Here is a 14,015-nt window from a genome sequence, read left to right as displayed (position 1 = left end):
ATACATAAGTCATTGAAATTATATAACTCTTGAAATGTTTAATTTTTTTCTAAGAAGATAGTTTTAGTACATAGTGGATATGTATTTATTTTTAAAATATGTTTTTAAAAGCATTTTCTTCTTAAATTAAAAATATAACATGTCTGCCGAAACCGGTTTGGCTCAGTGGATAGAGCGTCGGCCTGCGGACTGAAAGGTCCCAGGTTCGATTCCGGTCAAGGGCATGTACCTGGGTTGTGGGCACATCCCCAGTAGGAGGTGTGCAGGAGGCAGCTGGTCGATGTTTCTCTCTCATCGATGTTTCTAACTCTCTATCTCTCTCCCTTCCTCTCTGTAAAAAATCAATAAAATATATTTTTTAAAAAATATAACATGTCTGTAAAAATTAAATCATAATGATATTTCAATTGTTTTTATATTGACTAGCTTGAATATAACATAAGTAGAACTTTCAGTTTCAACTCTGACATGTAAAGGGCTTGGAAGTTGTCACTCCCACCTATAAAAGAAGAAAAATGCTGGACAACCTGAAAATTAACTACTTGTTTATTTCTTTTATTGATAGATTTTTAGAGAGGAAGGGAGAGAAGGAGATAGAGATTTGTTATTTCACTTAGTTATGCATTCATTGGTTTTTTGTATGTACCCTGACAGGGGAATCAAACTCCAAACCTTGGCATCTTGATATATTGGGACGATGCTCTAACCAACAGAACTACCAGGCCAGGGCCTCATCTACTGTTTTAGACCCAACAGAGGATTGAGTGGCATGGAAAACCACAATCCCTAACTTTGGACAGATGGGAGAATCCAGAGAATCAGAGCTAAGTCTGCTTACCAACAGTAGGATCCACTGGAGACATGCACTGGTAGAACCATTTAAATGATGATTTAGATTAATTTCTGGATGCTGACAATAGACTGGGGTGAGAATGAGAAACTCCTGGAGACCACAGTCTTAGAAAGGGCCCCACACTTTTGTGGTTTTTACCTCCAGGAATCCCATCAGATTCTCATGGTAGAGAGATCTAGGAAAAATGCCCTCCTACGTGTGGTAGGGGGCAACACAGAGAAACTGAATGAAAGAAAGTGAGAATTAAGTAGATACAAACACACACACACACACACACACACACACACATACATACACACATATATGTATATATATATATATGTATATATCCTATCTAATAATAGACAAACATGGTAATTAACCATATCTCCACTACGCTTCCCATTGGCTAATCAGCAGGATATGCAAATTAACTGCCAACAAAGATGGCGGCCGGCAGCCATGCAGCTGAAGCGAACATGAGGCTTGCTTGCTCCAGTGATGGAGGAAGCCAAGGTTCCCCACCTGCTGTGGCCCAGCTCTGAGCTCCGGATGCAACAATGTTGCAATTATAGAAGCTAAACAAACCCCAGATACCTGCTTTCAGCCAGCAGTGGGCTCAGAGCTTAGAGCGCTAGTGATGGTAACAGAGTTTCAATTATAGAAGCTAAACAAACCCAGATACCTGCTTTCAGCCAGCCATGGCCTCAGAGCTGGAGCCGGCTCTCAGCTCCAGTGACAGCCATAGAAGGTAAATAAATCCCAGAATAAAAAAAAGAGGCTGGGAGCTTCAGTTGCCCGCCAGCCTGAAAACGGCTTTCATCCCCTCACCCAGACTGGCCCTGAAGGGGGTGTGACCAGCTGCAAACAGCTATCAACCTCTCACCCAGGCTGGCCAGGCACCCAAGCAGGACCCTCACTCTGATCTGGGACATCCTTCAGAGCAAACCAGCTGGCCCCCACCCGTGCACCAGGCCTCTATCCTATATAGTAATATGCAAACTGACCCTAACAGCAGAAAGACTGAAAATGATTGGTCACTATGACACACACTGACCACCAGGGGGCAGATGATCAATGCAGGAGCTGCCCTCTGGTGGTCAGTGCACTCCCACAGTGGGAGCTCTGCTCAGCCACAAGCCAGGCTGACTGCTGCCAGTACAGCAGTGGTGGTGGGAGCCTCTCCTGCCTCCTCAGCAGCGCTAAGGATGTCCAACTGCAGCTTAGGTCTGCTCCCTGCTGGCAAGTCGACATCCCCTGAGGGCTGCTGGGTTGCCAGAGGGATGTCTGATTGCCATCTTAGGCCCAATCCCCCCGGGGAGCAAGCCTAAGTCAGCAAGTGGTCACCCCTGAGGAGTCCCAGACTGGGCACAGGCTGGGCTGAGGGACTTTTTACCCCCGAGTGCACAAGTTTTTGTGTACCGGGTCTCTAGTATATATATATGTGTGTATATATATATATATATATATATATATATAAAGAAGTAATATGCAAATGAGGTTGAGACTCTGTCACGGTCATGACCAGCTCAGGAAGAGGGGCTGGGCTCTGCCTGAGCCTGAGAGATCAACACAGAGGGGTGCCTGCTCCGAGCCTCCGTAGCATGGCTGGGGGCAGGCCCCCAGTGGACACACACACACACACACACACACACACACACGGGGCGCTTTCTCCAAGCATCTGTGGCCAGACTGCGGGAGCAGGCCTACACTGCCAGTAGAACATCCCCTGAGGGCTCCTGGACTGTGAGAGGGGGAATGCTGGGCTGAGGAACCCCCCACCCCCCAGTGCACGAATTTCGTGCACTGGGCCTCTAGTACATATATAAGTATACATGTATGTTATATACAATGTATATAAATATAAATATATATATATATTTGAGAAAGTTAAATGTATTTACATATATTGAATTATGTAATGTATATGTAATATATTTTATAAGTTGTCATTTTATTGTAGATAATTTTAGTTTTTTCTGATCATTTTTAGGATCTTTTTATTTTTGGCTTTGTCATTGTATCAAATGAATTTATAAGTGGATATTTTACATTTTTATGTATCCCTATTGTAAATTGTAGGGCAAATAAGAGGATGATGACTAAATTAAGTTCTGAAAAACCTAAGGTGTTGTCCCTTTTAATATGGTCTTTCCACTAAATCTCTACTCTCTCGGTAGCATCCTGCATACATCTTAACATATCCATATTATCATCCAACTCTTTGACTATTTCTTTGGACCTATTTTCCAATTTATTAATATTCTCTTCACTTTTATCTAATCTGCTATTTAACTCCTCCATGAGATTTTATTTTTAATTCTATTTTTCATTTCTGGAAGTTCTCTTGGGCTCCAGTTTCAAGCTGGTCAGGGTTTATACTCTGTTTCCTTTCTTACACTACGAATATTTTTCATTTTAAAAATGTATTAAACACACTTATTATAAATTCTACTAGTGGCCCCATGCACAAAATTCATGCACATTAAAAGGGAATTAATTAGAGGAAATATTTTAATATTGCTATTTGCCCTTTCTCTATAATAGAAGTGTCAGAGATGAAAGAAAATTAGTAAAATGTATATGAAAATCTCCCTCCTAACAGAGTCTGAGGCGTGCTTCGGGACCGAGAGTCAAGTCCCCGCCCACCCGTGCACGCCTTGAAATCACGTGAGATCCAGACCCGGCCTGCCCCACCCCTGTCAAGCCTCGCAGGGTCGGGGGTACAGCCTCAGGTCCCCCAGCCCCGGTGTGAGGGCATGAGGGCATGACAACCATTTGCATATTAGCTCTTTATTATATAGGATTATGAATAATTTTTACTTTCGTAGTCCTTGCAGGTCTGACTTCTAATTAACTTTCTTCTTTCTGTCATTTATGGTGGCATTTTTCCTCATGTATTTGGTGATGTCCTTGGTACAGTCTCACTTTTCCTGTAGAAATTATCTGCAGAAATTGCTTGAAGACTTTCTGTACAGTGGATTCCCTGGTGAGGATTTGCGTTTCCATCAGGCTCTACAGCATTCCCAACACTTGACCGCTTTAAGATCAAGGTTCTGCCTGTGGGTGTCCAAGCACTGAATTTGGTTGCGTTTCCAATCCATAATGGTGGAAGTGCAGGCTTGAGATCAGGAAAACTCGGGAGACACTCTGTCTCCCCCTGCTCCATTTTGAGTCAATACCTAAAGAGAGAGAGTACCTTGTGCAAAAATAACCCCTCCAAGACTTCTCCGAAGTGTCTTGTCATTCCTATTGCATTTGGCTTTGTCTTCTATTTCCCAGGCACATGTTTCCCAGTATCCCAAGCTCCTGCCCACTAGTTATAAGCAGGCAACCTCAGAGCAATTGCCAGCTATGGACTTGCTTACGCGTGAAGCCTTCTTTCTCATTGTCTCTAGTCTTAGCTTGTCCTCTATGGACACTAGCCTGGGGAAGCCTTAAAATCGTGTTTTATTTTTTTTGTTTTTGTTTGTTTGGTTTTGTTTTTGTTTGCATGAAGCAGCTATTTAATGTGTTTTGATTTTTACCCAGTGTGGACAGGTCCTCTCCACTGGGAAGGGTTTCTCGGCACATCTGCCATGGTGTTGGAAAGGGAGGACCTTTGTGCCACTTGCATTACTTTTATATCAGACCAAAATAAAATATTCTACAAAGTAAGAAGAAAGATTTGGTGAGACACTAATTTCCCTTAGGTAATATTGTCAAATGTTTAAACAGAGTATCTTATAAATATAAGAGCAGCAGTCATAATTGTCATTTTCATAAAATGAGATTTCCAGCAAGTCTGTCTCTGCATAATTTGCCTTCTCTTTGTGTCAAAACAGAGCTCTCTTTGCTCTGAAGAAGCTTCAGTCAATTTCTTTCTTTTTTTTTTTTTCAAACCAAGGCGCAGGATATTGGGTCCAGCCCGTCTGCAGCAACCATCGTTGAAGAGCATGTCATTCTACTTGGCTGCCTTTTAGCTTTGAGGTCTCTGTGCTTCGCTTCTCCCAGAAGAAGCATGCGTGAAACACTTTTATGAGCACGGCTCAATGAAAACATCTTGACTTCGGAATTAAAGTGAAAGCCAAAAGCAAAGTTAATAGCCACGCATTGGCTGGTTCTGGCACAGACTCATTAGCTCGTTGGCGCAATACATCACCAGTTGGTCACTGTCCTGTGAAGAATAATGCAAACCACCCGGCCTTCTTCCCACTGAGCTGCCTAGTGAGAGGCATGTGATATTTTTCTCATACCAGCTTGAGAGGAGGAAAGTTTAAAAGCAAGCAGGAAAAGCTTTATCTGCTACAATATTTAAAAGGAGAATGGGCACACCAGTAAAGGATACTTCTCATTTCTTTCACCATTACTTGAAAAGTTGCAAGCATGCCTTTCTGCACAGATAGCTCTCTTTTCTGTAGGTCCGTAGGTAATGTTGCCTTGGAAAGCTTCTCTTAAAATTAAAGGACATGTATAGATGTTTACTTATTTATAGTCACATATAGAGATTCTTCTCATTTTGATTACATGATTTCCTCTAAAAGTGATATTCTAGCCCTGCCGGCTTGGCTCAGTGGTTGAGTGTTGACCTATGAACCAGGAGGTCAGGGTTCAATTCCCAGGCAGGTCACATGCTCTGGTTGTTGGCTCAATCCCCAGCAGGGGGCATGCAGGAGGCAGCCGATCCATGATTCTCTCTCATCATTGATGTTTATCTCTCTCTCCCTTCCTGTCTGAAATCAATAAAAATATATTTAAAAAAATAAAAATAAAAGTGGTATTCTATCAGGGCTATGGGTGTATTTTTTTAAAACTCTATTTCAACTCAGCTTTGCAGGGAGCCCCTGAAAGAGTATACTATTAAGGAAGATGCTTGGGGACTTAACCACAGGAGCTCTGGAGTTGTTTGTTAAGTCCACTGCCTAGAAATAGAAAGTGTTAAAACATTTTCAACTCTCTATAAAAGGCATTCATTTGATCAATAATTATTATTTAACATCTCCTACCATGAAAGAAAGCATGGACAAATCAACCTTTAAGACATTAAAGGAATTGGATGCAAGTTACCTGAGTGTACTTCCTTAATATTTTCTTCTATAAGTAGCTTTATTAATTACTAGAGGCCCGGTGCACAAAAATTTGTGCACTCGGGGGGGATGGGGAGGGTCCCTCAGCCCAGCCTGTGCCCTCTCGCAGTCTGGGACCCCTTGGGAGATAACGACCTCCTGGCTTAGGCCTGCTCCCGGGTGGAAGAGGGCAGGCCTAATCCCTAGGTGCAGCCCCTGGTTGGGCTCAGAGCAGGGCTGATTGGGGAGTTGGGGCGCTGCCCCCTGTCATGCACAGAGCAGGGCGGATCGGGAGGTTGCAATGCCACCCTCAGTCATGCTCAGGGTAGGGCTGATTGGGGGGTTGGGGCACCACCCCCTGTCACACTCAAGGCAGGGTCAATGGGGAGGTTGCGGCACCACCCCCTGTCACGCACAGAGCAGGGCCAATCAGGGGGTTGGGGTACTGCCCCCTGTCACGCACAGAGCAGGGCCAATCAGGGGGTTGGGGTACTGCCCCCTGTCACGCACAGAGCAGGGCCAATCAGGGGGTTGGGGAGCTCCCCCCATCACTCACAGAGTAGGGCCGATAGGGGAGTTGGGGCGCTGCCCTCTATCACCCACAGAGCAGGGCCGATCAGGGGGTTGGGGTGCCGCCACTCTCACACTCACGGCAGGGCCGATGGGGAGGTTATGGCTCGACCCCGTCACACACAGAGCAGGGCCCATGGGGGGGGGGGGGGTTGGAGCCCTGCCCTCTATCACCCATAGAGCAGGGCTGATCAGGGGGTTGGGGCGCCGCCACTCTCACACTCACGGCAGGGCCGATGGGGAGGTTATGGCTCGACCCCGTCACACACAGAGCAGGGCCCGTGGGGTGGGGGGGTTGGGGCGCCACACCCTGTCACACACAGAGCCACAGGGTGATCAGGGGGTTTGGGCGCTGCCCCCTGTCACGCTGATCCCGGTGCTGGGAGGCATATTACCCTTTTACTATATAGAATAGAGGCCTGGTGCATGGGTGGGGGCTGGCTGATTTGCCCTGAAGGGTGTCCTGGATCAGGGTGGGGGTCCCCACTGGGGTGCCTGGCCAGCCTGGATGAGGGGATGATGGCTGTTTGCAGCTGGTCACACACCCTTCAGGGTGGGGGTCCCCACTGGGGTGCCTAGCCAGCCTGGGTGAGGGGATGATGGCTGTTTGCAGCTGGTCACACACCCTGAAGGGTAGGGGTCCCCACTGGGGTGCTTGGCCAGTCTGGGTGAGGGGCTGAGGGCTGTTTTCAGACTGGGACTGAAGCTCTCAACTGCTCCTTTTTTTCTTTTTTTTTTTCTTTTAATTCTGGGCCAGCTTTAGCCTGGCTCCAGCTCTGAGGCTTCCACTTCTGAAAGCAGGTATCTGGTTTGTTTCGGTTCTACAATCGAAACTCTGTATCAACTCCAGCTCTGAGATCCCAGCTCCCTGAAAGCTGGTTTCTGGGTTTTTTTTTAGCTTCTATTTGTTACAATGTTTCTTAAACTGCAGGCTCAGAGGCCTGCAAGGCAGGTGGGGAACGTTGGAGTCCTCTGTCACTGAAGCAAGCAAGCCTCATGTTCAGTTTAAGCTTCCTGGCTGCCGGCCACCATCTTGGCTGACAGTTAATTTGCATATTGCCCCTGATTAGCCAATGGGAAGGGTAGCAGTCGTACGCCAATTACCATGTTTCTCTTTTATTAGATAAGGATACTTTTGATGCTTTGCCTACCGGCTTAGTAATCTTCCTTCTTCTTTCTTTCCCTCCCTCCCCCCCCCCTCTCTTTTCCTTCCTTCCTTCCTTCCTTCCTTCCTTCCTTCCTTCCTTCCTTCCTCCTCCCTCCCTCCCTCCCTCCCTCCCTCCCTTGCTTTTGTCCTTTATTTTCAATCTCTCTCTCTCTCTCTCTCTCTCTCTCTCTCTCTCTCTCTCTCTCATTAAATGAAAATATACTACGCCTATTTAGTTAACCATTCTATTAGAAAATAAAGCTATTAAAACTCATGTTCTCCACTGCTTACTTGATAGCTTAAACTAATGCCAAACAAAGAAATTAAGAGAATATATAAATAGTTTGAAGGCAAGTGTTGAAAACCCAAGCCTGTTACATGATGGTGTTGGGAATGTGTACCTGCTAAGGAGTTCCTCAATAAGACAATTTTTCTACCTTGAAATAGCTAGTGTTTCTGAGTGTGATCCTCAACCATCAGAGTGATTCGGGGATGCTAGTTAAAATGCAGTTCCTGGGACCTGCCAGTACCCAAAGAATCTGATTTAAGAAGTATAATCTGGGACTCTTTATTTCACATAATTAATAAGCTCTTTGCAGGATGACCAGAGTGATTCATAGCCCAGGGTGATGAGCCAGATGGCCCGAGTTTGAGTCCTGCTTTTGCCACTTGCTAGCTGTGTGATTTTGGGAAAGTTACTTAATCTCCCTATACCTCAATTTCCTCATATGTTAAGCAGATATAATAATAGCGCTTGCTGGAGGAAACAAATAGCATAACACATATAGTGTTTAGAAGAGCGCTGGCACATAATTAACAACCTACAATTTAACAATTATGATTCTATTTTTAACAATTAAAATGTTAGAACCCCAGAACATTTTCATCATCCAAAGAGCTCCTTGAGCCCCTTTGCTGGTAACTCTCCACCCTGGCTCCAGGCAACTACTAATCTGCCCTTTGTTAGTTTTTCTCTTTGTAAAATTTCATATAAATAGAATCATGTGGTACATACTCTTTAGGGTCTGTTTTCCCCCCTCAGCATATTTTTGAGATTCATCCATGTTGCTGTGTGTATTAGTAGTTCCTTCTTTTAAATTGCTGAGTAGTATTTCATTACATGGTTGTACCATAATTTGTTCATCCACTCATCTGTTGCTGGACATTTGAGTTCTTTCCAGTTTGGGGCTGTTATGAATATGTTATGAATAGTCCAGAATAGTCCAAATAACTTATTTGTTGGCAGACAGTGTTAGTTTTTCTATTTAAAAAATATGAAGGCAAAGACTTAGGGTGTGCTCCTGTAAACATTCCCACGCCTTTCTTCCCTCTAAGGCATGCATCGCATTAATTCTGAGGTCCCCACAGGACTTAAAACCAGGGGAGCAATGGGCAGAGGTAACTCCTCCCTGGCTAACCCCCTGAATCCTTCTCCAGAGCCCCTTTATCTATGACCTTTCAGGGAGCTAAAGCAGCTCCATTTAGGCTCTCCTGTTGCTTCTTCTGTCATAAACGCCCTTCCTTGCTTCACTGTCCCCAGCTTTAATAAACATGCTCTCAAAATAAAAATAAAACCAACAACATATTGCTTCTTGGCCTTTTGGTTAAGATCAAGTGTATTATTGTTCCTACCAGTTTAACATCTGATAAGTTGTCTGTCTGAGGACACTATATTAAATGGCATTTTGGAGCAGGGAGGTGGAACAGAGCTTGCTCCATCCATCCTGCACATCAACCCGGTATTGCAGTGCTCTGGGAAATGGTGCACACACAAAAAGCAGACTCAGAGTCTGTCTTTATATGGCCAATTATTTTGGAATGCCAAGTAATCTTGTAAAAGCAGGGTGGAGTGAGGGACTAATTTAGAGAAGCAAAAGCAATATTGAAAACTCAGTGTGTTTTTGAACTAAGTGAGAGAACAGCTTCACCATAGCTATGGACTCTTGTTTACACAGATCCTATCTTTGTATGGCTACACTGTTCTTTTTAAACTTGTCAATTTCATGTGAAATATCTTTAACTGGATTGAGCAAACATAGTTACCCTCAACAAATACCTGGGAACAAGTTTCCTAAACTTTTGTTTTGTAGTATCTGTTAATCCATTCCTCTTAGGGACTTTTTATGTCATTGTCTCCCAGTATCGCCACAGTACAAGGATGCTATGTTTACCCGGATAAGGGTGGCGTAGCTTCTTCATTCTAGATAAGCTGAGGATTTTCTAAGTCCCCAAACCCTGGTTCCTTTTTTCCTTAATAGTTCTTCCTTCCTCTCACATTTTACAATAAGCCGCAAGAGGAAGCCAGGCAATGCCTTCAACACTTTGCTTAGAATCTTCTCCTCTAAATACGTAAATTCATCATTTCTGCATATGGCAAACTGCAGTTCAGCTAAGATCTTCCACTGTATTATAAGGACATGCTTTCCCTCCACTTTCCAATAACGGGGTCTTCATTTCCATCTGTGTCCTCACCAGCAGCACCTGCAACGATCATATTTCTGCCAGCAGTCCCTTTCTGGCATATTCAGTATTCCCTAAGAAGACACAGGTGTTCTTTTCCATGGCGCCTGATTCTCTACCAGGCTTCTGAGTCCTCACTAGCAGGGTGAACATCCACGTCCTTCCCAACAGTGCATTCAAAGCAACTTAAGATTTTGAAAAACTGTGCTCCACAAAATCCTTCCAGCCTTGGCCATTTCCCCATCCCGAAGCTACTTTCACATTTTTAGGTATTGGTTACACCAGCACCCCACTTCCCAGTTCCAAAACTGTATTGGCTTCCCATTGCTGCTGTAGCAAATAACCATCAACCTAATTACTGAAGACAACACGCATGTGTTATCCTACATGGAGGTCAGACGTTTGAAATGAGTCTTCCTGGACTAAAATCAAAGCGTTGGCAGGGCTGTGCTCCTTTCTTCTGGCTCTTAGGGAGCATCCGTTTTCCAGGTTGATGCAGCTTCTCGAGGTGCACACATCCCTTGGTGATAACTCCCTTCCGTCTTCAAAGCCAGAAATGACAAGTTAACTCCTTTTCACATCGCATCACTCTGACAGGGTCCCTCTGACTCTGACTCTCTTGCTTCCACCTTTCCTTTAACAATGGTTCTCAACCTTCTGGCCCTTTAAATACAGTTCCTCATGTTGTGACCCAACCATAAAATTATTTTCGTTGCTACTTTGTAACTGTAATGTTGCTACTGTTATAAATCGTAATGTAAATATCTGATATGCAGGATGGTCTGTGAAAGGGTCGTTCAACCGCCAAAGGGGTCGCGACCCACAGGTTGAGAACCACTGCAGAAGGATCTTGTGATTGCTGTGGGTCCACATAGATAACCTGGGATAATTTCTCCATCTCAAGGTCAGCTGATTAACAACACTCATTCTTTTTTAAAAATATATTTTTATGGATTGCAGAGAGGAAGGGGGAGAGAGAAACATCAATGAGGAGAGAGAATCACTGATTGGCTGCCTCCTGTACACACGCCCCTCCCCCCACTGGGGATCAAGCCTACAACCCAGGTATGTGTCCTAACCAGGAATCGAAACACCACCTCCTGATTCACAGGCCAATGCTCAACCACTGAGCAACACTGACCGGGCAACAATCCTAATTCTATGTACAACTTTAATTCCCCCTTGCCAAGTGCCATGGAACATGATGTATTCACAGGTTTCAGGAATAAGGACATGGGCATCTTTGGGTCAAGGGTTGCGGGGCATTCTTCAGCCTACCATTCTATTAACTGTTGAGGAAAACCACCTGTTTTGAGAAGATATAGGACAATATTTCTATCACCATTAGAATCTCTTCAAAGTCCACGCTTCTTCATGTACTAGTATGTCCTATCAGGAATAGAAATTTAGGGACTCCAACTTCACATGGTCTGCTTTCTCTAATTAAAACTTCACATTCCAAAAGAGACATTTTGGAGTGCTAAATGTCTCAATAATTACAAGCTAACAGTGTAAAATATATTTAATTAGGTGGGTTTAAGACAAAATTGAAAGAAAATAATCTTAAGAAGTGGAGTATAAAAGAGTAACAAAGAGGAAAAAGATAATGAAGTTTGTCTTTTCTTTCTTTTATTGGACATGCTATCCTGATTTGATAACTAGTACAGTCAATGGTTTGTTAAGTGGTAAAGAGAAATTCTGCCCTTGACATATAAAAAAATTGTATACATTAGGGTGCAATGGTCCTCCCATTTCTTCCCTCCTGCTGCATCGCCCCCTCACCCTTTCTCTCAATTCGTTTTGGTTTATGAACTTGTGGTTTTGGTTTATGAACTGGATCAAGAAACCAGTAGAGCTAAATCTATTAGTCCCATCAATTAATTTGAACTGATATGGCAATAATATTCCAGAAAAGAGAGAGGGAGGGAGAAAAAAAAGCTGGTTCTAAAAATCTCTAAGATAACGAGATTCAGACAACCTGTTGCTAGGTCGAGCATACTTAATGAGTTGATTGGAGATCAAGGGGGGATTTTACAAGGGACGATTTTGTAGGTTCAACTGCCAGAGGGGTCGCGACCCACAGGTTGAGAACCGATGCTTTAGAAGGACCTTGTGATTCAGTAGGTTTGGGGTGAAGCCTGATGTTCCATATTTCTGACCAGATCACAGGTCAGGCTCATGCTGCTGATACCTAGACCACACCCTAAGTAATGAGGGATAGATCACTTCTCTGGTTGGCATTGGCATTTACAAGAGTGACATTTGTACTGCTGTCATTGTGAGCATAGGAATACAAAGCATCTTTTCTGCCCGAGCTGACAAATTGTCCCAGGATGGCTTTAAACTGAATACAAGTCCTTGTTAACATTTTTGTTAAGTTGGTACGATAACTCTCCTATTCTCAATGAAGTGGAGGTAAGTAGGTTTTAACCTACATACCATCTACAAGACAGAAGAATGGACCCAGAGGGTGATGACATATCCACTCAACAGTCATTTTAGTGAATTCCTATTATGAACCATGCTCACTGCTAGGTACTTAGGCTGCAGAGATTAGTTCCCTAGTGCAAAAGATGACTTTTCTGATGCAAAAGATTATTTCTCTAGTGCAAACAATTACTTCTCTAGGGCAAAAGTACTCTCATGACTTTTTCAGGGCATATCAAAGATCCAGATTAGGGAATGTCTTTCACAATCACCTTTTGGTGGCTCCACCCACCCTTAACCCTAGATTGGTTGCTTTCCCCATGTACCCCACACTCACAAAGCACAGGAGAAGAACACAAAACTGTCTCCAGCTGACAGTCTAACCCTTGGTAAAACTGAATAGCCCCTGGCAGAAATTACTCAGGTTAAATGCAGTACTTATGAAGAGATTGGGTGTGCCACAGAATGTGAGGATGGTAAAAGCAGAAGTTAACAGCTTTAGCAAATCTCACTCTAGGATTAAAGGAATATTGACAAGAGTAATGCCACTGAGGAAAAGAAAAACAAAAAAAACCCACAAGTTTTAGCCAGGTCTACAGTGCATGACAACTAGAGGCCATTTGGAACCAACTGATCTTTGCAACCTATCTCCCTATATTTGTAAAATTTACTTTGCATTTTTTATCAACTGGTACCACTTCCTGTTTCTTGAATATCCACTTCATGTCTTCCCACCTCCATGCCTTTGCTCAGACTGAAAAAATAAAGCAAAACAAAAACAAACTATTATATATCTTTCCAAATATGACCAACCTTTACAGGTTCAACTCTAATGCTGCTCCTTTATGAAGTATTTCTCCTTCTGGGCTCTCATATCATTGAATTTATTTTGAAAATAGCATGAGATTCTCTTTCAATGATGTGCTAGTGGGTATTTCTTTTTCTATCCTTTTAGATCTTAAATTGTAAGCACCCTGATGAGAAAAGCTCTACTGACCCCAGATTATCATAGGTGGATGGGTTGGGAGTGGAGGAAGAGCAGGTTTCAGAGGTGGCAAAGTTTATTGAAATGTGTGTGTGTGTTTTTAAATTATTTAAATGTCTTTTTTTATTTTGCTTATTCTGACTGATACTTGTCATGAGAAGATAATAGTAGGCAAAAATGGGATGACTCTAAAATGAGATCAGATTATGTGGTAGGTTTGGGAAGAAATATAAGAATTGGAGATAACCATGAACAATTTGACTCATAGTTCCTGAGTTTGAAGAAAGATCACATAATCATGATTAGTTGTGAATTCACAATGAAACCATATAACGAGATTTTTTTTTTTTTTTTTTAAGTCAGAAAGATGACCTCAAACACAGTATCAGAACTTATTTTCCTGTGCTGGGATACACACCACACGTACAATCTCCCCCCCCCCCCCCCCATCCCCAGCAACAACAACAAATAGAACTAAATATATGAAACCAAGCAGAATCAGGACCTTACTGGACAGATGTAAATATCTGCAACCATCGAACTGCGCTT

General features: G+C 43.4%; 1 non-coding gene across 1 annotated transcript; it reads left to right on the top strand.

Moving 5' to 3' along the window:
- The first annotated feature begins 9,178 nt into the window (after positions 1 to 9,178).
- LOC118659531 lies at positions 9,179 to 9,367 on the top strand. The gene has a single exon (XR_004968630.1). It is a non-coding gene; the product is annotated as a U2 spliceosomal RNA (small nuclear RNA).
- The last annotated feature ends 4,648 nt before the right edge of the window (positions 9,368 to 14,015 follow it).

The sequence above is a fragment of the Myotis myotis genome, unplaced genomic scaffold (assembly GCF_014108235.1).
Source record: "Myotis myotis isolate mMyoMyo1 unplaced genomic scaffold, mMyoMyo1.p scaffold_m19_p_6, whole genome shotgun sequence".
Lineage (NCBI taxonomy): Eukaryota > Metazoa > Chordata > Mammalia > Chiroptera > Vespertilionidae > Myotis > Myotis myotis.
This window is presented reverse-complemented; position numbering and strand designations above follow the sequence as displayed.